This window comes from Strigops habroptila, chromosome 1, assembly GCF_004027225.2.
Source record: "Strigops habroptila isolate Jane chromosome 1, bStrHab1.2.pri, whole genome shotgun sequence".
NCBI lineage: Eukaryota > Metazoa > Chordata > Aves > Psittaciformes > Psittacidae > Strigops > Strigops habroptila.
The window spans coordinates 9,440,393-9,462,180 of record NC_044277.2 but is presented as its reverse complement, the minus strand read 5'-3'; the positions used below and the strand labels follow the sequence as shown (position 1 = coordinate 9,462,180).

General features: G+C 50.4%; 1 protein-coding gene across 2 annotated transcripts in view; it reads right to left on the bottom strand.

The window, feature by feature from the left end:
* The window catches only part of CYRIB (CYFIP related Rac1 interactor B), a 101,065-nt gene extending 82,950 nt beyond the window's left edge, over positions 1 to 18,115 (bottom strand). The window contains exon 1 of one of the 2 annotated variants that reach the window (XM_030479395.1): positions 17,745 to 18,115. The gene's annotated coding sequence lies outside the window, so the exon portion shown is untranslated. The remainder of the gene's footprint in view (positions 1 to 17,744) is intronic. The other variant, XM_030479426.1, reaches the window with a different exon arrangement.
* Positions 18,116 to 21,788: the final 3,673 nt, after the last annotated feature.

The window sequence follows — 21,788 nt, the reverse complement described above, 5'->3', positions numbered from 1 at the left end:
GCCCTTCCCCTTCCAGATTTCTCTACCTTCTCAAGTGCATGGCTAGCAGATAAGGGATTGCAGAAGCAGTTACATTCACACTGTGTATCCTTTGGGGCTTTCATTTTAGACAGTACAAATCCTCAGACGTAAATGTAGCTCTTCAGAAATATAAACAAAATATGAATGATCTATATACATTTTGAAAAGCACAGGCAAAACAAAAAGCCAAGGTCAAATAATCGGATGCTTATAAGGATGCCTGAAGTGCTTCCAGATACTGTACTGCCAAACAACAGCAATGTTTTATACGTGCATGGAGACGGGCACTCACAATCTCAGAATGCCTTTCAGCCCCTTTCAGTCTCTCTTCAAAATGACCAAACCATTTGGATATTTAGGTGGGGAAACTGAGGCGCTTCCGAAGCTCATTCTTTTTCCTCTGGCAGAGCTGGTGCATGTCATCTCCTCATGCTGTGAGGAGCCACTCCATGTGACCGGTTACATTAGTCATCTCCTCTTCTGCCCTTACACAGTCTGAGATAGTTTTGAGTTTGTTCATCTGTTGATGCAAGCGCTCCCTGCACCGGACCAGCACGGCCTCTCTGTACGGGAGCCTCAGCTGATACACGCTCCCAGTTAACTAACACTAAGTCAAGTGACGCGGGAGGATTCGGTGTTGGATCGTGATCAAAGATAATGGTGATTTTGCAACATAAAGCTCTTTTGTTTTCAGATTTCGCTGCCTTTCCTCAGCTGTACAGCTCACCTGTGCGAGGCAGGGAAGCAAAAAGAGGAATAAAGAGAAAATGGCAGGTGTTAAGCCCGCGTTAGAAGGAAGGCTGCACACCAGTAAGCGTAAGGGAAGGTGGAAAGAGGAACTGCAGCTATTTTAATCGTATTTTATCTCTACTGGAAAACAGAAAGACAAATTCGAGTAGTGACTTGTTACAGAATAGAGCAGAACACAGTATTAGACACTGAGATCTTTAAGCCTCTTGTTAAAGTTTGTGAAATACAGAATTTCTTCAACTATCACTGCACGGACACGGTTGCACTGAGAAGCACAGTGAGCAATGGCAGTGGTAAAACCCATGCTGCTAGCAAACGGCTGAGCTGGCCAGGGAGAGAAGAGACCTGCTAAGCAATGGAGATAATCCAGCATTTCCAGTTCAGGAGGCCGTGGCCAGGGACTCTGCTTCTGGATTGATGGCACTCAGGTGAGGGAAAACCCAGATGCACCTATTCTGCAGCAAAGGTTTGCTCAGTGCAGGGGAAAAGCCACAATCACTTCAGCAGGTGCTGGGTCACCACCTCTGCTCATATCAAAGGCACCTTTCTCCAGCTGAGCTCCTCAAAGTACCCGGATTTATTCACTCCGGGTAGCAGTTAGAGCCTGTGAGTAAGGGCTTCACTAGGTTGGAGGAGGCTGTAAATGGGGGGGGGATGTAGAGTGGCAGGCGTTTCACTTGCCTTCCCATTAGCTCTCGGTCAGCTCCGGTTATTAAGCAAAGTAAACCACCAGGACCACGGTAGGAAATAAACCATGATCTGCACTGGAACTTTCTCACAAGCCTTTCTTTCACTCACTAAATGTTTCCAATCAATCAGCAGCACAACAGTATTCCAGTTAATGGCCAGAATCAATGCTTCAGAGAACAGGGAAAGCAGTATTTAAGAGGGCCAGACTGGTTCATTACTCTCTGGAAGAGAACCCCATGTTTTTCTTCTTGTTTTGGGTTGGGGTTTTTTTGAGCAAACCCAATTATGCTGCCCTGATGGAAACAAATATTCATCGATTTCATTGAGAATTCTGCCCACCTCAGGAGCCTGACTCTGGTATTTTCCTCTGGTCCTTCGCTTCATTCATTTGTTATTAGAAACCCTCAGAACAGCATTTGGCTCCTAAGTGATTCTGGGGCTGTGTCTAGGTGTTGCCAAGGGACACTGTCAACAGACCATTTCACTTTGTCTCAGCTGTTACCTGTGCTACGATGGTACTTAGTTTGCTCTTCAGATCACAGGGGATGTTGCCGTCTTTTGGTGCGGAAATAGGTGAGTTAATGGAAGCTCCTCAGGGAAGGGCTCTGCAGAGTGTCAGTCTCAGCGGCCCGTTTCAACACTTGGTGAACAAACACAGGTTCACAGGTAACAGTGTTAGGCATGGCTGGGTGAGACATGAGCGAGGAGAAGCATCTCAGGCTGCATCCCATAGGATGTGTTCCTCCATCTCAGGTGGCACAACTGCTGGCTGAGGGTGCTCAGCACTCCACAGGGCTGCAGTGTCACTGCTGCCATTGGTCTGTCCTTGCACCCCTGGCTCAGGTTGAAAGGACCCGGCTGTTTATTCCCCTCTCATGAGTAGGATTCAATTTAGCTGATCAAAACCTCGGCTGGTTTGGCAACATTCACTTGAACTACTATAAACCAAATTCATCTTAGTGATCATCTAAGTGATGGTGAGCATAAGGCTACTGAACAGTGAGTGGAAAAAAGACTGTGATTTAGTTACTGACTTACCAACTGTATCTAGCTCTTTAAAATAACACTGTTATATCCGCTGTATCCCATTATACTGCTACCTCCATGCAGTTCCGTCAACATGCTCCAAAGAGGAGCAGACACTAAAACAATTTTAGTGCACCCAGTTGCTGAATGGAAAGACCCTTTCCCCACCAGCACACACATTTTCTTGTAGACCATCCAGCGACCATACGGAGTGGACAGGCAGCACTCTTTTTCCTGTGGGATAAGAAATTCCCAGTCACCCATCACCTGGACAGTAGGTATATTTGATTTCCAAAGTAAAGGTTTTGAGAGTGATCATTTTAAGAAGCCCGGGTTAGCTAGAGGGACAGAAACTGAGTCCTTAGTGCTCACTTAAGCTCAAGTCTCCCTAACTGCAAAGGAGAGTTTGCTGGCAGAGGAAATGGAAAGCCAGGACTTTTGCCCATACTCTAATCTGTGAGGGACAGGCTGGGTGCAGACGAAGGCTGCCACAAAACAAAGCATTCAGGCGTGCACTTAAGCACTTCCTTTGCTGAGCAACTGGAACACTGCACACCAGACGCTTTCTCTTCCTTTTTCCTGAGCATGAATAGAGCACCTCGGACTGAATCTAGCACCAGATGCAGCTGTTTCATACCCAGTTAGCAAGACAAGGGACTAAAGCTGACACCACACATTGCAATTAAACTGATTCTGAGCTTACCCAACTGATGAAAAGAGAGGATTTTTTTATGTCCAGCTGCTAAACCCCACGCATGAGCTGGGAAACATTCTGTGCCTGTTTATACCAATCTGGATGCAGTCCCATTTGAGATATTTGGGTTCCTGGAGGCAGAGCTTAGGTGCATATTATGTTAATGATCAGATTAGAACAAGGAGCTTCCTACCATGACCATGTGCCTCTACAGGAATGCATCACAAACCGGGGGGGTTTTAGATACATGATCATATACTCCTTACTCTAAATGGTTCCTGTCTCAGACAATGAACAAACTAACAAGTGGAAAAAAGCAAAAGAGTCTTCTCTTTGTGAGGTGCGAGGCTGTAACTCAGAGAAGGTTTGGCCATGTTTCTGGCCTTGGACTTATTGTTAAGTGAGGAGATGAGGTGCCAGTGGTACCTCCCATCCTGATGGTTTCTAAGTGCCTGAAGTGACACCGTTAAACTTCAGTAACTTCCTACATAAAAAACAAAGTTGGAAACATTTGTATGGAGCTTTATAGAAACACTGGTGCAATTGCTGCTCCAAGCAGCTCGCAGTCTAAGTCATAATGAGAGGATGAGACACTGGAACAGGTTGCCCAGAGAAGCTGTGGCTGCCCCATCCCTGGCAGTGTTCAAGGCCAGGTTGGACACAGGGGCTTGGAGCAACCTGCTCTAGTGGAAGGTGTCCCTGCCCATGGCAGGGGGCTGGACCTGGATGAGCTTTAAGGTCCCTTCCAACCCAAACCATTCTATGGTGCTATGCGAACACAAATGCTGAGATCAGTTGTACACGTTGGTTTTGTACCGCTGTAGTGAGGTGTCTCCATGTGGCAAAATACAACATCCCACAGCAGTCACCAAGTTAGTCCCAAGCCAACTAACCTGAGTACAAAGACAGAACAGGCCAGGGCCTTACCACGTGCTTCCCAGCAAGGCTGATTGTGCAGAGCTGGCTCTAGCTTGCCTTGGCCTGTGCCAGGCAGCAATTCTCCCTATCCCAGGACATACTTTCTCCTGGAAGTCTGGTTTGTCCTGCTGGACACCAAACAGTATGTGCGTGCTGCCCAGTCAACCTGCACATGTCACCTCTTGCTCAGCTGGCGAGATGGAAGAGAGGGACTGGGGGGAACTGGAAACATGACAGAAAGAGGAGAGCTGGGGCAGGGAGGAACTGGAGGTTTCACACTGAGAAAGCTCCAGTGGGAAAAGCAGGGCACGCAGAGCCCGGATCAGGAGAAAATTAGGATTCATTAGTTACACTGTTGTTCTTCTGTACCAGAAACAGACGTGGTACCTGCTTCTTCATGCTCCCGTTGTTATTGTAATCTTAATCGTTCATCCTTTGAATTTTACTTTGAAAGGATGGTAGGGACAGACGTAAAGAATATAACATTTCTATGGTTTGCTCAAAGACGACCAGCTTAAGCAAGGATGTGAAAGGGAACCACGTGAGAGCCGAGGGAAACATAAGGGCAGCGAGACAGTCCTAAGTTATGTGCGCTTCTAAATGGTTTTAATGGGGTCACTTCTGTCCTGAGGCATAACTCAGTGCTGTTCAGATGGCAGGCTCTGGCCCTGAGCTCGTGAGAGGCTTTGCAGATGAGTGTGACAAGCGTGGGTTTAGCACAGAGGGGACTGCACTCCGAGGACTTCAATGTGGCCAGATGGCAAAGAGGGGGCATGTGTCCCCACTGGAAGGCTGAATGGCTGCCATGAAATACAGCAGAGCAGGAGACCTCAGTGCAGGAAAAGACCTCGTGTCAGACCCGGGCTTGGACAAAGGTTTCAGAAGAAATGGATGGGTTTGGAAAGGCTGCAAAGGGATGAAATTACAATGGAGTGACTGTCAGGGAGAAGGAACGGCTGCAGGTTGATTCTGCAATAAATCTTTAATTTGTTCAATGCAGAACATGTGAAAACCTTCCCCCCGAAGCACAGCTATTCCTCCCAACGATGCTGTTTTCTCTCTTCAATATTATGTTCTTCTGTTATCGCAGAGAAATAGAAAATACACTTTCGCATTAGGAAACTGTAATTGGGTAGCAGTAAACAACATGGGGCAGTTCAAACATGCAGCAGTTTGGGACTCTCCTTGTTTAGAGCCTTTCTTCCAGAGGAGTCTGTGGAAGGCTGTTCCCTCTGCGCTCCCATCCATCCCTGCTGTGAGAATTTGGTTAGAATTAATCACTGATCAACTCCTTGGAAAGGCTTTGTTTAATCTTGAGAAGCGCTGAGGGGGAAGCACACGCATCCATACATGCACCAGAGCTTTAGGATAAAAGAATTTTAAATCTGGTCATAGGAGTTTCTCAGGAAAAAAATAATATAGGCATTTAGTGGTCTATAAGGGGTTTGGGTTGTTTCTTTTGTTTCTGCTTTTTGGAATCTTTAAAAATGCGCAATACCTTGCTTGTGAGCTGCACGTTCCACCTCAGTGCAGAGTCAACCATTGCAATTCATTAATTGCCTTTTATGTTGCCATTAAATGTTGTAATCAATTCAGTCTCCATATTCTACACTTTTATCTCTGCTACATAAAAAAGCTCTCTTAGCTTTGCTTGGCTCCAAAACACTGCAGTGAACTACCCTTCATTATTAATAATCTCTTTCCCCTTGAATGAGGCTTTTTGGACCTTTACTACAGTCCGATGGTGTATTTATTTGGTGCGGAGGGGTCAGAGCAATCCAGTGCACTCTCTCTGGGAAAGAACCCAAAAATAACTATATCTACTTGATATCAACCCAAGGGATTTCCTAAGGGAATGACTATCGTTTCAGAGCAGGTCATCAGTGCTTTAGAGGAATTAGACAAATCTGTGTCTGGGGAACAGATGCCTCAGGGTTTGTAAATGTGTGAGAGAACCTTTCCCCTCTCGGTCACCGGTTCAGGTCCATCCAGCACAGTGGTGACTGGAAGCCATTAAACATCTAATGAACTTCTGGGGCCTCCTGAAGCAAGGAATGGGATTCCTAACAGATACTTACTTACATCTTGGAGCCGCTCCTACCCAAACTGCCTTCTCAGCAGTAATACATAGACACAGAAACTGGGAATAAGCACAGTGAAATGAAGAGCATTGTCTGCTGAAGGCAGTAAGCAGGCTGCTTCTGGGCTGGCAATCCAGCTCTACATTTACTGCTGGCACTTGCTTGCTCTTTAAAAGAAACAAGATGATGTATTACAAAGCACTTTGTTATAACCCTTCCTTACAGAGTCCATCAGGAGGGCCCAGAGGAGTTACAGACCCACACTTGCAGCATCTCAGAGCTCGGGGAAGATAAAGCAGCAAAGAAGGATTTGTTTTTGTGCTTGGAGGCCAATTCTGGGACTCCCAAACTGCTACATGCTGCACATCCAGCTTGGATGCAGGTCTGCTAGGAGAAAGAGGAGGCAAACGCTGAGCATTACAACCACAAACCACAGCTGTTGACGGGAATTGGCAAGAGCCCAGGGAATGCCAGGAAGCATAGATGGCCTGCAGCAGAAGGTAGGGCTGAGCAGGGCGCTCTGACACTTGAAGCTTTTTCATTCAGCTCCTGGTGCTTTTCCATCCTGGCATCTGGTTTCTGTGATAGCACAAGGGAGGGACAGTATGGTGCAATTCCATGGTATGTTTTCCGAGGTTATGTTGGCACTTCCTCAGGGAAACATGCCTCGGCGCAGGCTCAGGTTCACCATGCCCCTGGGTTCACATTATCTGCAGCTATTCCGTGTGCTTTAGCTTGCTGCTAGCTCGCTCCAGTTGCCTCCATATTTCATTGAGGAGGAGGGGGTCGAGGCTTGCCAAGTGTCCTCCTCCTCTCCTCTAACACAGGATGGAGCCACACCGAGGAGCAGAGCCAAGCAAAGCCCTGCCAGTCAGCATAGCTGGGACCAGAAGAGCATGTGATGGGACTCGGAGCTGTATGGTCCTGCCCAGGAGCTGGGGAAGCTGGAGCCAGGCTTTGTGGCTGCTGCTCAGCTACGAGGCCTGGGATGTACCCCGGTGTTCCCGTTTCTTCATGCCCTTCAGAGTGGAAGCTCTTCAGGGCTCCCCTTATCCACTCCTATGGTACATGATTAAACTGCGCCAGTTCAGGCACGGGCTATTGAATAGTGCAGTTCTTTAAACTGCAAAGAGTGTGCAAGTTCTGAAGGCTGAAGAAGGTGGAGGAGAAAATAAATAGGAAAGGTTTGCTGTAATGGGATCCTCCACTGCTCACCCGCTTTTGTTAGCAGCATGTGTAAATCTAGCTATTCCAGTCCATTATATTCAACCATCTTATACTCAGTAGCAGGTGAAATGTCATACCTCGGGGTAAATTTTCACTGCAGTAGGCAGAGAATTTGTCCTTTAAACACCCTTAGTATTAACGGGAAATTGATCCAGCAATTTAAACTCCAAGAGATACAAATGTCTCATTTTCAAATGTGTTGACAGTTTGATTCACAAAATGAGACACTTTTAGAAGCAAATGCAAATTCTTTGCATGCAGGATTTGAGGTCAGCTGGATCCTGGAAATGTGCAATGAATGTTTAGGATGTTCATCAAATATCTTTTAATCTCTGGACACTCGAGGGATTAAAGTGACCTCAGAGAAAGGAAAGGCAATTTCTGAAGTTCCCTGCATTAACTGGTACATCCTCTTACAGGGCTGGAACCTACATTTACCTATTGCACTTGCAGTAATAATGTCTAGGGCAAAAGAAGGCTTTGGGATAAGGGACTGAGAAAATCTTTCGCACCATTGGACTTGCTTTCATCTCCCAAAAGCTCTGATCCTGCCCAGCTCCACCTGGGGGAGTTGTCAGTGTTTTACTGATGTCAGTGGAATTCACAGTAGGACTGGAGCCCGTAAGAACAGTGCAGGACATAAACCAAAACACACCGAGAGGGGGTGGTTTGCTTGGTTCCCAGGCACAGGCTCTGCCAGCTCAGAAATTATTCAGCACACTGTGAGAAAGATGAGCTGTACATTTAGGACACATCCACAACTGCCTCACAGATTCTACCAGTTCCTGGTTAGGTCAAACCTTAACAAAACCCGAGGAAGCCTGGCTGTGGGTTTGGGCTCCATCCTGCAGAAGAGGCAGGCCTGGAGCAGCTTTGGAGAAGGACCAGCTCGGCGAGTTGCTGGGTCTCAGCTGGGTTGGACCAAGGCTTGGGATGCACTGGCACGGCTGCAGGCAGAAACAGGGGTCACCTTCCTCCTCTCCCCTGTGGCACAGCTCCCAGCAGAGGGGCACCCCCTCCCCAAGTGCAGGCAGTGGGGCTGCCTGTGGTCTCCTCCTGCAGCAGGGCTGACGAGAGGCTGAGCTGTGCCGGGTATCTGTGTAGTAGCGTGGATGGGGTGTGAGTTGTTACTTCACAGGGGGATTTCACAGGAAGCCCATGGCTCCTCTCGAGTGGCCACGAGCATCCCCTGTGGCAGACACCCCAGCTGGTGCATGTCCCATGACAGGGGCAGTGTGAGGAACCAGGGAGGAGAACAAATGCAGGGGAAGTTCTGAGGTCCCCAACAGAGCAGCCTCTGCCCTTCCCCTTCACCAGCAGTTGTGGGAGCCGCTGCCCAGGGGAAGTTACAGCAGTTTGGGTGCTGACTGAGAACACGACTTCCCTCGCAGACACTTGTACAATGGAGCCCAACAAAGTTAAGAGGAAGAGGAAAAGCCCCAGCGCTGCGCAGTATGCAAACAACTGTACTCAGCTCTATGGAAACAACTGCCCAGGAACAGCTCCAAACCTCTGCAGCACTGGGCAACCTGCTGATTAGCCACGATCTTTTTGGTGGCCTTGTATCAGCTGGTCCTCTCCAAGGCTCTGGAGAAGCACTCCAGCAGGCACACAAGGTTATCAGGATCAGTGCTTTTCTACGTGCTCACCCAAGCACACTATTTTCCTTCTGGGCCCCACTTACTTCCTCAAACTGCCTGATGTGCAGCAGGAGGCTGAGGGGAGAAGAACGTACTGGTGCTGTACCAGCTCCATGATCTCCTGGGAGCCCCATACAGAAGCATTCAAGGGATTGTCATCTGCACCTGGGTAGCATTCCCCTGCAGGGCAAGTCCATCCACCAACTGCTTCTCACATCAAGTAGCTTATTTTTAAGGAAAAGATGACAGACCGAACAGAACGTCAATAAGTTTAAAAGACTACTTTTTTATGAGCAGCAGCTACAAGTCCTAGGTGTACCCTGAATGCATAAATGTGTTTTAGAGGTGTTGTGACTCATGTCACGTCGAGGCATACAGCTGGGTAGCAGCAAACTTAGGACAGGTTCAAGTGGACTGAAAGCAATTTTCACTCACAAATGCAATGACAGAAGTGCAAATAACCTGGATATCTGACGGGCTGTGGATCCTGGGCACAAGAAGTCCCAATACAAGTTTTACAATTCAGAGCTATTCCTAAAACAAACAATCTCCTTTCAAAGCGAGAATCCTGGGAAAAGAAACTTGGTCTCAACCCTTAAATAGAGATGTGAGTGGCTTCTTCATTCACATTTGACAGACTGCTGCAGGCCACTGCCAGCAGGTACCTGCGATACCCAGAGTGCACTAACACAAGGATGCTGCCACGTACAGTAAATATCTTAACACCTCAACACGAACAGGCTGCCAGACAGACCCACTAGTGCACAGAGAGTGTGTCTGTCCTATGGCTAATCCTTCAGAGGGAGTAAGGATTCACAGGCTGGAGCATCTGCCCTCCTCAGGGCAGAAGAGAATTGGGAATGGGGCTCCTATTTTCTCCCTTTAAGTTTTGTTGACTAGCCCACACCCACCACCATGAAAACCTAAATCATCCCTGGAGACTGCAGAGATACAGGGACAGGGAGTAGTGTGATGGGGAGCGTCCCTGGCAAGGCACTGAGTTGGGGGAAACATAAATCATCCATCACGTAACTCTACCCCAATGGCAGCGGTTGTCCACCACCAGGAGCACACCACTGGAGGATGCCTACAGAGACAGGCTCCGGTTGTCTCTCCACGGGGCAGCTCAGAGGAGGCACAGCCCAGGGAAACAACTCCAGGGTCAGTACGGGCTGCTGCCCTCCTCCAAAGCACAACCACTCGGCTGTTCCCATTTTGGGATGGTCCCTTGGCACTGCCCCTGGCCTGCAGCAGCCCAGACACTTCATAATCCTTCAGCATGAGCTTCTGGGCAGCAACGTGCCTGACGCAGTCCAGCCCTCCCTGCTTTGGCACCCTCCGATGGGAGCGAGGTGAGAGGGGCAGGAACGCAGCCCTGCCATTGCTGGTGAAGCTCTGCAGTCCCCTCTGGCTGCTGACAGCCAAACCAGAGCCCTCTCCTGCACCATTACGGGAGGGATGTCAGCAGTTTAACCACCCTCTGAGTAAACTTTTCAAGGCTGCACCGAGGCATTGTTTAATTTTGATTTCCAAGTGACCTCCAGTTCCTCTGGATATGCTAAGGGTGGAAGAACATTCACTCCCAGGAGTTAGTTTATCTCCAGTGGCAGGCAGAGGGCCCAGCACAGCGGTTCCCAAGGGAGGGAGGAGAAAAGGGAAGGCTCTCAGTGTTCTCCCTTCCCTCAAACACCACAGATGAGCAGCCGTATGTCATTTCCACCAGCAGAACCAAACAACAACCACCCCTCCTGCAACTCTCTTCCTCAGCAGCTCAAGGTCCGTTCTTCATATCATTTTCCCCTCCACCAGCAAGTTTTCCACCAACCTATTGCCCAATTCAACTTGGAATCAGAGAGTCACAAAATGGTTTGGGTTGGAAGGGGCCTTAAAGCTCATCCAGTTCCAGCCCCCTGCCATGGGCAGGGACACCTTCCACTAGAGCAGGTTGCTCCAAGCCCCGTCCAGCCTGGCCTTGAACACTGCCAGGGATGGAGCAGCCAGTTTCTTTGGGCACCCTGTGCCGGCACCTCAGCACCCTCACAGGGAAGAATTTCTTCTTAATATCTAATCCCATTTGCGTGGGTCGTGCTGCAAAAGGAAACGATGCCAGGATGTAAAATGAAAAACAGATCTGCAAAGAACCAACCCCACCTAAAGTAACACTTGTGCTGTGAATTATTTCAGCGACTGCTTTCTGCTGCAGCCCCATTAACAGCAACGCAGTTATAGCAGGGCAAAGCAAACCACAGCTGGGGAGAGGAAACAAGCACAAGTGTCATGGAGCACCTACCTCGCCAAGGAAGTGCTGGCTGGACACGGGCCCCAGCGTGGGACTCAGGCCACATCCAGAGCTCTGACAAGTGACTTGAGCACGGCGCCATTCATAGCAGCTGAGCAAAGATGTTAACGGAACACCATAAACCCACCCTGGCTATTGCTAACGTTTCACAGTGCTGAAAGCAGCACTGTTGGCACACGGCAAGTGGCACCTGCACAGCTCTGTGCTAACTACTGACTGAGCCCTACAGGGGAGAGAAGCGGCAAGGACAGGAGCAGGACAAGGCGAAGAAAGTGCAAGCTGCAAACCTCCGCTTGCCTTGCTCAGCAGCAGGGGAATGTTAATTCCCTGCTGGTTTGCACAGCCACACACAGACCTGTTCTTCCTAATTTTAGCCCTTGCCTAATTTAAAACTCCAGAGATGTTATTTTCATGGTGGGTTTTTCTTCCCCTCTCTTTAACATGTTGTAAGCTGCCAGATGCACCCTGTGTGCTTGAGAAATTGGTCTTGTCCAAGGGGAGCTGGGAAACCTTTGTTAGAAATAAGAAGCAAATATAGAATAAAATGGCACATTAAAGCATGCTTTTAAGCTCCAAGAACAAGTCCTGGAGGCAAAGCAACCTGCCTGTGCTGGGCTGAGGAGGGGAGCAGGGCCTTTGGCCCCGCTGCATTCTGATATGGAGCATGGACCATCCCCAAACCTCACACATGGACCAGCCTTACGTGCCCTGTGTCTCCCAGCTGCGTGAATGCTGACATAGAATCATAGACTCAACTAGGTTGGAAAAGACCTTTAAGATCATCAACTTCTACCCCAGGACTGCCGAGTTCACCACTAAACCTTGTCACTAAGGCCCTCATCTATGAGTTTTTTGAACACTTCCAGGGATGGTGATTCCACCCTGAGGACACATACAGCCATCTGCCCTCTTCAACCTGCACACCTCCACCATACATCCACCCTGCTTCCAAGCCTTTGCTCCAAAATACACCTGCACCCAGCCCCCCTCTCTCCACACATGTGCAAGCACCTCTGCTCCTCCTCTCCATCACCCATCCATCACCCATCTCCCACCGAGCCTGCCCGCAACAGGCAGCAACCTAAAACGTGTGTGAAAAATGGTGAAATGAGGAAACATTTGTGAGAGGAAGCGAGTGGGTGGAGGGAAAAGCCTGGAGTGAGCCAAAATCAACAAATAACACCCTGAAACCTGAGCACTGAGTGCCCAGGGTGGATGTAAGGACGCCAAGTTGACAAAACACTACCCGAATGCACTTACTCTATGCTACTCCCTCCCAGTGTATGTGAGGGAACAAGATGTACACAAGCACTGAAAATAAAGAGGAGGCTCAAAATCAGAAATGTAAGAGCCAATGCCTTAGAGCAGCACAGGTAGCTCCTGCGAGGGTGAGCAGAGAAGGCATCAGGTCCTAGATCATGGCCTCAAGTTGGATGTGCATCTTACTGGATCCCACAAACCAGCCAGCAACCTGCAGGCTCCCAAAGTCCACCCAGACTGATGGTGTCTCACTAAGCACGGAGATCTGGGCAGCTGTGAACAGACTGCATGCACGTTTTCACTTAGTGCTTTCAATTAAAGCCTTTTAAAGATAATATTTCTGGTTTTAAATGAACCGTTATTTCGAGAACAATGAAACTGGAAGCCCAGCTCTGCTGCTTGTTTCTGACAGAGCAGCAGTTCCTCAGTTCAGATTTCTCCCTGTAGCAGCACAAGAACCTAGGAACACAATTACCAGTTTTTCAGCTTATTATTTGTGCATCCCTGACCTGTAAAACCTTCTTTCCTTCTCTAGCCTTGCAGAGAAAGGCTGGCAGGGTTATGGCTTCAGTAACACTCCACAGAAGAGCTTGGGTTTTCTCCTGAAAGGACAATAAACTTGACTCAAAGGGGCTGTACAAGAAGCCAGACAGTTTTGCCCTCTCAGAATCAGCCCATGAAACCTCAGCTCACACTGGTTGTTCAGACACATCACTCCTCTAAGCACTCACCCAGTGAGCTGGTTGTATCCAAGTTGCTACCACAGACAGGGGATGAGCAATTAACAGGTAAACAGCTATTACAATACGCACAGAAGATCGGCCAGTTTTGGTCGCATCTCATTGTCCTTCCCACATGTTTCACAGAATCACAGACAGGTTTGGGTTGGAAGGGACCTTAAAGCTCATCCAGTTCTAGCCCCCTGCCATGGGCAGGGAAAACCTCCCACTAGAGCAGGTTGCTCCAAGCCCCATCCAGCCTGGCCTTGAACACTGCCAGGGATGGGGCAGCCACAGCTTCTCTGGGCAGCCTGTGCCAGCGCCTCAGCACCCTCACAGGGAAGAGCTTCTGCCTCAGAGCTCATCTCAATCTCCCCTCTGGCAGGTTAAAGCCATTCCCCCTTGTCCTGCCACTAGAGGCCTTTATCAAAAGCCCCTCTTCAGGTTTCCTGTAGACCCCTTTAGGCATTGGAAGACTGTTACAGGGTCCCGCCTGAGCCGTCTCTTCTCCAGGATGAACAACCCCAGCTCTCTCAGCCTGTTTCAGACCAGCATGTTCTGCAGGGATTGTCCTGCAGAAGACATTCACTTCCACACATAATAAGACTGCTCACTTTTAATTTTGAAAGAATAACAGAAGTGACCTGAGAGTTGTCTGTATATTATTCCCCAAATTTGGCAGTGGAGAAGCCCAAATGCACAGACTCAGCGTGACACGGCTCCCACTGAGGCTGAGACGAGTGAGTGCTCTTGGAAAGCAGCAGCGCATCGGTGCCATGGGCTACAGTGATTGCTCCTGACAGGTTTTTCATGGTATCACAACAAATTAGGTCACAGATTAGGTTTTCATAGCACAGATTACAACTAGTGTCTATATTTCTCTTCTTACATAGAGAGGGTTGTAGCCAGAAGGTTTAACCTCAAGATTGGGAACAAGGCAGATGCAGGGGGTGTTTCCTAATTCTGGCTGAGACAAAAACTTAGATGATCTTTAAGGTTCCTTCCAGCCCAAACCATTCTGTGACTCGATGATTCTAAGAAAGATCATCAAAGTGAGACTCAGATAAAATTCCTAGTTCTCTGCTGTAGTTGAAACATTCGGTATTTTCCCCTTTCTGTCCAGAAAGCCTTTGAGAAATAAAGAGTTTATCCACTGGATACCGTGGAGCAGATCTTAGAGCATTTCTGCAATGCAGATATCAACCTCAGCATTTTAAAAAAATGGCATTTTGATGCTAGAAAAGCAGCTTGCACCATGTAAAAACCTGCTGGGAATGGAAACCAAAGCTACCTATTAGATTTATCCCACCTCATACCACAAGGTCACACACAGACTCGGTTTGAGCATCTCTGGTGTGGGAAGATCTTAAAGGGATAAATCCACGTGAGCCAGTATTCAGAAACCAACAAAGAACCCACTGGGGAGAAGAGTTTTAAAATACACTCAGCAAAGACAGTAACAGAACCGAGGCACCGAAAGGAAATCCAGGCTGTATGAAGCTCTGCACAGAGCAGCACAGAACAAAGGTTTCCAGCAGCTCAGTAACTGCAGACACTGCACAAAGAGCTTTCTGCCCATTGCAGGACACGGCAGGTCTGAAATCCCGGCTCCAGCAGCTGTATTCCCGCAGCCGGTGAGCGCTGCTCCAGCCACCTCCTCCTCCCTCGGAGCTGTGCTGCGGCAGGGGAAGCACTGGGAGCCAGCGAGGCAGGCTCAGCTCCCGGTGGAACCGTGCAGGTCTGCAGGAGGACAGTGATTCAGCAGATAAGCTCACAGGCTGGGTAAGCACTAAAGGAAAACCTAAACCAGATGATTAGGGAGATAGGAGTTGGACTGAGCTAACCTCAGAGACAAGCCTTTCTAAGCCAGGGTTGAGAGATGGCTGCAGGAATGACCTTCAGCTGACAGAAACACTCCTGAAGCCCACGAGGGGATTGCACTCCTGCATCTACTTTGCTTGGGCAGCCAAGAGCCCGTTGCTGGCTCTCAGCTGAGCCTCTGGACCGTGTATTTAGTCAACCAGGGCAGGCCAGTTTATACCTGTAGACGAACCAACCTGCAGTCTATAATCAGGTTCTCAAGGCGGTTTGCAGGCAGAGGACACGGCCTCTCCTGTTCCCAGGGAAGCAGGAGGAGCACATGATGCTGTGCCTGTGCCCCATTTGCAGGTTCAGACAGGCCAGTGCTCGGTGCCCTCTGCCTCGCACCGACCCTGAATCACGCAGCTGAGCCTCCAGCTCTAAAACCATCTCGCCCTTGCGTCAGCAAAAGTTTCTCACAGGAAGTTTGCTTTTACTTTCAAAATACTCTTGGTCTTGTTCATCTCCAACAGGTACAGGAAGTATCTCAAACATCTTTATTCTTGTGAGACACTATTTATCCTCTGATACCTCCGAGTAGAAAGCAATAGTTCAGCGTGGCCGTGCCCTCCCACACTCTGGAAGCAGCATTAAGCTTTTAACTACCCGCAGCGCAGCAGCTCCTTCCCCTGCTCTTGCTGGGCGCACTCACATTTAGAGGCACAGGATGAGGCCTCATTATTTTCCCTTCAAGCCCGGGCTGTGCCGTGCAGGTTATTGAAAATCCATCGCACACGCTCCTTGCTGAGCAGTCTGAACTATCGATCTCAGCAAGAGAAACGGATGCTCTAGACTTCATTGGGCAGGTTTTTCAAAGCCCTGTTGGTATGAGTGTTCCTGCTGGATCCTGAGCCGTGGAGACCACCTTGGGCCTGCCCACAAACCCCATCATGCCAGGGGTGCTTCTGCTGAGCCACAGAGGAATCCCACCACTGATCTCCAGTGCTCCCTGGAGATAGGAGTGGTGGCAACTGTCAGGAAACACTAACCAGCCTCTCAGTCTCACCTCACCAGAGCAAGCAGCAGGTAGGAACTACCGCCTGCAACAGCGGCTTGAGAGCATCCTGCTGCCCAGACTGGTACTGAGTGGGAACACTGCAGGAGCTGTGCAGTGAGAGCTGCCTCTTGCTATGCCAAGATGACTGTGAGCAGCTCTGCCATGCAGCGCCGAGCAGCAAAATGACCCAGGGCGCCTGCGTGCACCCAGGAGGGTCCCTCTGACCTCCCGTAGGCACCCTGAATGCGGCAGTACTGGCGTCCTCAACATAGACCAGGCACCAGCCTGCTGCCAGGCTCGGTTTCAGCCGAGCACTGAAACAAAGACGATGCTGCGCTTCCGATGAAATCCCACATCTCTTCAAAACGGTTCTCGGTTCGGGTGCACATGTGGGGTTTGAATGAAATAGAGGGCCTCTGCTGTTTTAATCACACACCCAACGAAACACCAAATAAGCAAGTATACCTCTTACGGCTTTCTGGGTCTTGCATGTAAAGGATAACAGTTCATTTTTAAGCAGTAAAAGGGTAACGTCGCTCTAAGCCATACAGCCAGTTAATCTTCATGGTTACAGGGTTGCTCTGTGCTATTTCCCATTTCACCACTACCCCCGTTTGAAACGCTACAGCTTAAGAGAGGGGTAGTTTTCACACAGAGTCACCATCACAACCTGTCCGGATGGGGAAGCACCGGATCCCCCAACGCAGAAGCGCTCGCCTCCTTGCCGGCCAGGCCAACCCATTCCTGGCTGCTGGGCTGAACTTCTAGATGCAAGATTCGCATGAGTGAGGACTGAAAAGCTTCCAGCCTGGCACTGCCCGAGCATCACGGCACAGTCAAACACAGTGTGCCCAACAACGTGTGGGAAGCAGAGCTTACATCCCCACTGCTCCCAACCCCGGGGTGGCACCATGGTGGTACCAAACCGGGCTTCCACCTGCAGCCAACCCCAGCTTCCTGCTGCTCGGGCTCAGCCTCGCAGTTGCTGGGGGTCCCGTTGGTTGCCTGGGGCCGGTTACACCGGTTACCCGGAGCGCTGAGGGGAACTGAGGCGGCGGCTCCAGCCTTCACCCAAACAGGGCCCGGCGCCGGCTCTGCCCGCGGCGCGGCAGGCGGGCAGCGGCTGGGCAGGGGCCAGCACCCTCCGCCGGCCCCGCGGGGCTGCGCCCGCCCGCCCGGGCGGATCAGCGGAGCCTCGCCTCGGCCCCCATTACCGCCGGCTGCTTCCACCGGCTCCCCTCACACCGGCCCCTGCTCCCCTCAGGCGCCCACCCCGTGGCTCCCCTCAGGCGGTGCCAGCTCCCCTCAGGTACCCGCTCCCCTCAGGCGGTGCCCGCTCCGCTCACACCAGCCCCGTGGCTCCCCTCAGGCAGTGCCCGCTCCCCACAGGCGCTGCCCGCTCCGCTCGGGCTCCACCCCGGCTCCCCTCAGGCGCTGCCCGCTCGCCTCAGGCGCCCACCCCAGGCTCCCCTCAGCGCCGAAGCAGGGAGGGCGCCCGCCCGCCGGCAGCCGCCGCCCCGCTCACGCCGCGCCCCTCCGCGCCCGGCTCCGCAGCAGCCTACCTGTGCGGCGGGCGGCCCGGGGGCGCAGCCTGGCCTTCCGGGTGCCGGGCGGCGGCGGCGGCGTCACGGGCAGAGGTTGCTGCGGGCGCGGTGCCGCGGCGCTGTAAAAGGAAGCGGCGCGGGGTGTGTGGGGGAGGCGGCCCAGATCCTCGGTTCCCCCCACAGCGCTGCAGCCGGGCAGCCCCGCTCGGGAGGGCACCCCTTGCGCTCTGCAGCGCCCAGCGGGCGCGGCTGCCCTGGGAGCGGGGGTTAGCGCGGGTCTGAGCCCGCCGCCTCAGCCCCACCCGGGGCTGGAGCCCGCCGTGTCCCCGGCTTTGCGCTGCAGGGCGGGCTCGGGCAGCCCGCGCCCGGCGGGGCTGTGGAGCGGTAGGAAGGTACCGGCGGCATGCGGCAGTGCCTGGCAAACTTTAAATGTCTCTGTGCACCAAACCCGGCCATCTGCAACAGCCGTGCGGCGGCAGAACCTAGGGCTTCATAGCTCTGCATAGAGGTATATATATATATGTATACACACACACATATATATATATACAGGGTCGGACCTATACCCTGCAGCTAGACTGTGGTAGCCGAACCTGGCTTTAAGGGTGATCCTCCCAAACCAAAGATAAAACTCGTCAAAGGTGGTATTCTCCTTCAAACCCCAACAGCTCCTTCAGTCTCTGGAGCTGTGCTTGGACACTGGAGCAGTGTGGCAGCCCTGAGGCACCCTGCCCAGTTGCTCCTCCATCTCGTGTTGACTATTGATGGCATTTTGGTCACAGGAGGAGCGAGGGTCGCCCCAGGACATGACATCTCCTTCCCTGTCTGGCCGGCAGGAAGCTCTCCCTCCAGCAACAGATGCTGTTGTTCTCCTGCACCACCAATCCCTTTCAGGAAGGGACAGGGATTAGATGGGGGTAACATGTCTTAAGGTAATTTCTCTAAATAGCATTTTGCTGGCTGGCTTTACTTGTCCATTGCTGGCAGGGGGCTGCGACACTTGAGCTCACTGCAGCCCCGAGGCCCCTCACTGTGATGGCCATGATGGCTCCGAGTCCTATCTTTGGCCCAAAGCAGACAGAGATGAGGGCATGAGGGCAGCAGACCCCGCTCTAAACAGACACTACCAGGGGCTGCATTTTGCATGAAGGACATTTAGGCAGAACACTGCTGTGTGCAAGTGAGAGGAACAAAATGCTGCGCTTAAGGGTTTTGGAGCAGAGAGGATTTTTCCACCCCCAAATTTAGTATTTTCTTTTTCATCTTAACTTTCTCTGCATCCTGGCAGGGAAGGGGGAACAGAAGGAGCTTTTCTGCTGGACCTGGCAGCGTCTCACTGAGACAGACCTGGCAGGAACACAGGTGCTGAGTTAAAGGATGATCCTGAGCAAAATCCATCCCTAAACAAGGCGACCATTGCAGACCTGCTCCAAGGAGGTAGTGGAGGTGCTAGGACCATGTCTAAGGTGGACCTGGCAGGGCTTACAGCCAGATGCTCCTGCTTATTGGATCTTGGGCATGGGTCCTGCCTGCACATCTGGTGCCTTCTGCTCCTTCACAGGGCCCAGCCACTACAGCAGCTACTTGCACAGTGCTGACCAAACATTCTGACTGCCCCATTGCTCTCCCTTCCCCATTATCATCTGCTAAAATCTTGCTGCTTCTCCTGGACAAGGGGCCTTCACTTCTTCCCATCGATTCAATCTCTGCATTACCTTGAGCTCTGAGGTGAGTACATGGCCCATCTACAGGCAGTGCTCACAGGAGAGGTGCTGACTCTACGATTGATCTTCACATCAATGATGGAGTCATTCATTCTCTTTCAAAGGCGTCCAAGTTGTGGTTTGTGTTGCCCCCATCCCTCTGCTCTTCTCACACCTCCACCTTGTAGCACATGCAGAGTTCAGGTTTGTTCCTATTCTCTGCAGAAGACTTGGAAGTCCCCATCTTTGAGCATCACTCAGTGTAAGTTCTTGTCACATGAAGCTCAACACTCCTTGCTCTCCGGATATCCAAGCTGCAAAACTTCCCTCTGAAGGAGGGCAGGAGCTCCGTGCACCCCTATCAGGGCAGGGTTAGCATTCCTTCTCCTATTTCTTTCTGCAGAGGTTGTAGGGAGGATAGAGACTGAGGAACATCCTGGATCACAAATCTGCCCTTCGTCTCCGCACTTCTATCAGCAGAGGTCAGAACTACCGCAATGGTCCTGGAGTTGTCCCACGGGGCTTTTTTCCAGCTCCTAGTGGGTTTTCACACAATAGTCTTGGCTGAAACAAGAGCATGTGGCTGGCTGCAGCTCACTCACTGCTCAGCTAACTGGGGCTCTTGCTGCCTTGGACTCTGTGATCTTAAAGGTCTTTTCCAGCCTAGTTGATTCTATGATTCTACAAAGTAGAGCTACAGCTCTGAATCCAAAATCTATGATGAATGTAAGGCTGGGACAAGGTGTAGGTCTGAAGCCATGGATGGGTTAGCTTGCAATACAGACAGGTGATTACAGGCAGTATAATCTTTACTTAGGTGAAAAAATGTCTGCTTTCATCGTTGAGGCGTGCCCGGAGCAGTGCATGGCTCCTGGTGTCACCACGTCGCTAAGAAGGCTGCAGGCTCTGACAGAAAACCATCACAAACCCCTGCTTGGCCAACAAACAGCTCTTCTGTGCACGTTCAGCTCAGGAGGTGGCTTGGTTTTCCTTGGTCTGAAGTTCAGGAGCACATTGCAATCCTTCCTGATAAGTAAGGTTTTGATTTTTATTTAAACACCAAGAACTCCAGCTCAGATGCATGTTGACACTACCATAGTAGAAATGGGGGAGCAGGGAGAGCTGAAAAAACATTTACTAAACTAAACTAAACTAAACGGTTTGAGAGCAGCTTCGAACAATCTATTGCACACAACTCCTTACTCTTGCAAGTTTACAGGCAGCTGTAGTTAAATTATTCCTGGAGTATTCCCTAGGGAAGAGCCTAGGGGAATTAATTAGTTACCAAAAAACCAAGCTTCATGCTATTGCTTTGAACTGAACAAAGGTAGATACCATGAAGCAACCTCTAGGGAAGCCATTCTAGAGGAGTCTAGTCTGAACGTTCAAGGGTGTTTCATCTACGCCATGGGACATAGTGGGAGAAAAAACAGGTTTCTAAATTTCTGGTGGTAACTGAAGCATAAGAAACATCTTCAAGCTTTGGGGAAAAACATCTCATGGGAGAACAGACCTAATCCCACAGTTCCTTGCAAGCAAAAGGCAACAAGCACGAGCAGCAGGGATGTTTCTGATCAGACACTACAAGAACCACGACCAAACTGGTTGGGGAACTGCAGATTTAAAGTTCCAGGTAAGCTTCAAACTTGTTCAAAACATTGCCCAGGTGGTGGAGCAGACAACTGGTCAGCTTCTCCTCTGCTCTGACACGGTTAGCAGATGTGGCAGCTGCCACAAATTGTTTGTCCCCTGCCCCCCATTATAGAGAGAGACTAGAGCACACATCCGCCTCATGCAGGCAGGAGGATCTGTTCTGTAGTTCACAGAGGAACAAGGCAAAGCCTGTACCACGATACACTATCGTTTTTAGTGTCGCTCCAACAGCAGCTGATGAGAACTGGTCAAGACTCACAGGTTTTGTGCGCGCTGCAGCACGGAGGGGTGTCAGCTTAAGTACAAGTTGGCAAACGACACTCAGCTTATCTCAAAAAGAAACTTGAGAACTCTCTCAGCAGATGACAGAGCTGTAAATCATGGGGTTTATAGCCCTCAAAGTATCATTAAGCCAACTTTAAATCGTTAGTTTGTATTAGATAAGAAAAGCTTTGGCTTGCAGCTATAAAGATGAAACCTTCTTACGGTTCTGTGTGCATTGCGTCCATCTGAAAAGCCTCCAGCTGTGTTTTAGAAGGGCTAAAGCGTCTCATAAAAGCACTGCAACAGCCTTAACTCCGAGCTAAATTCGTAAGTTGTAAGAATTTAAGGGCTGAAGCTGAGCTTTATTTACTCAGGGATGTTTGCTCCTCTCTCATATTCTGGTTTCTTGGCATAGGAAAGTTACTGGTTGAGGGTGTGAATG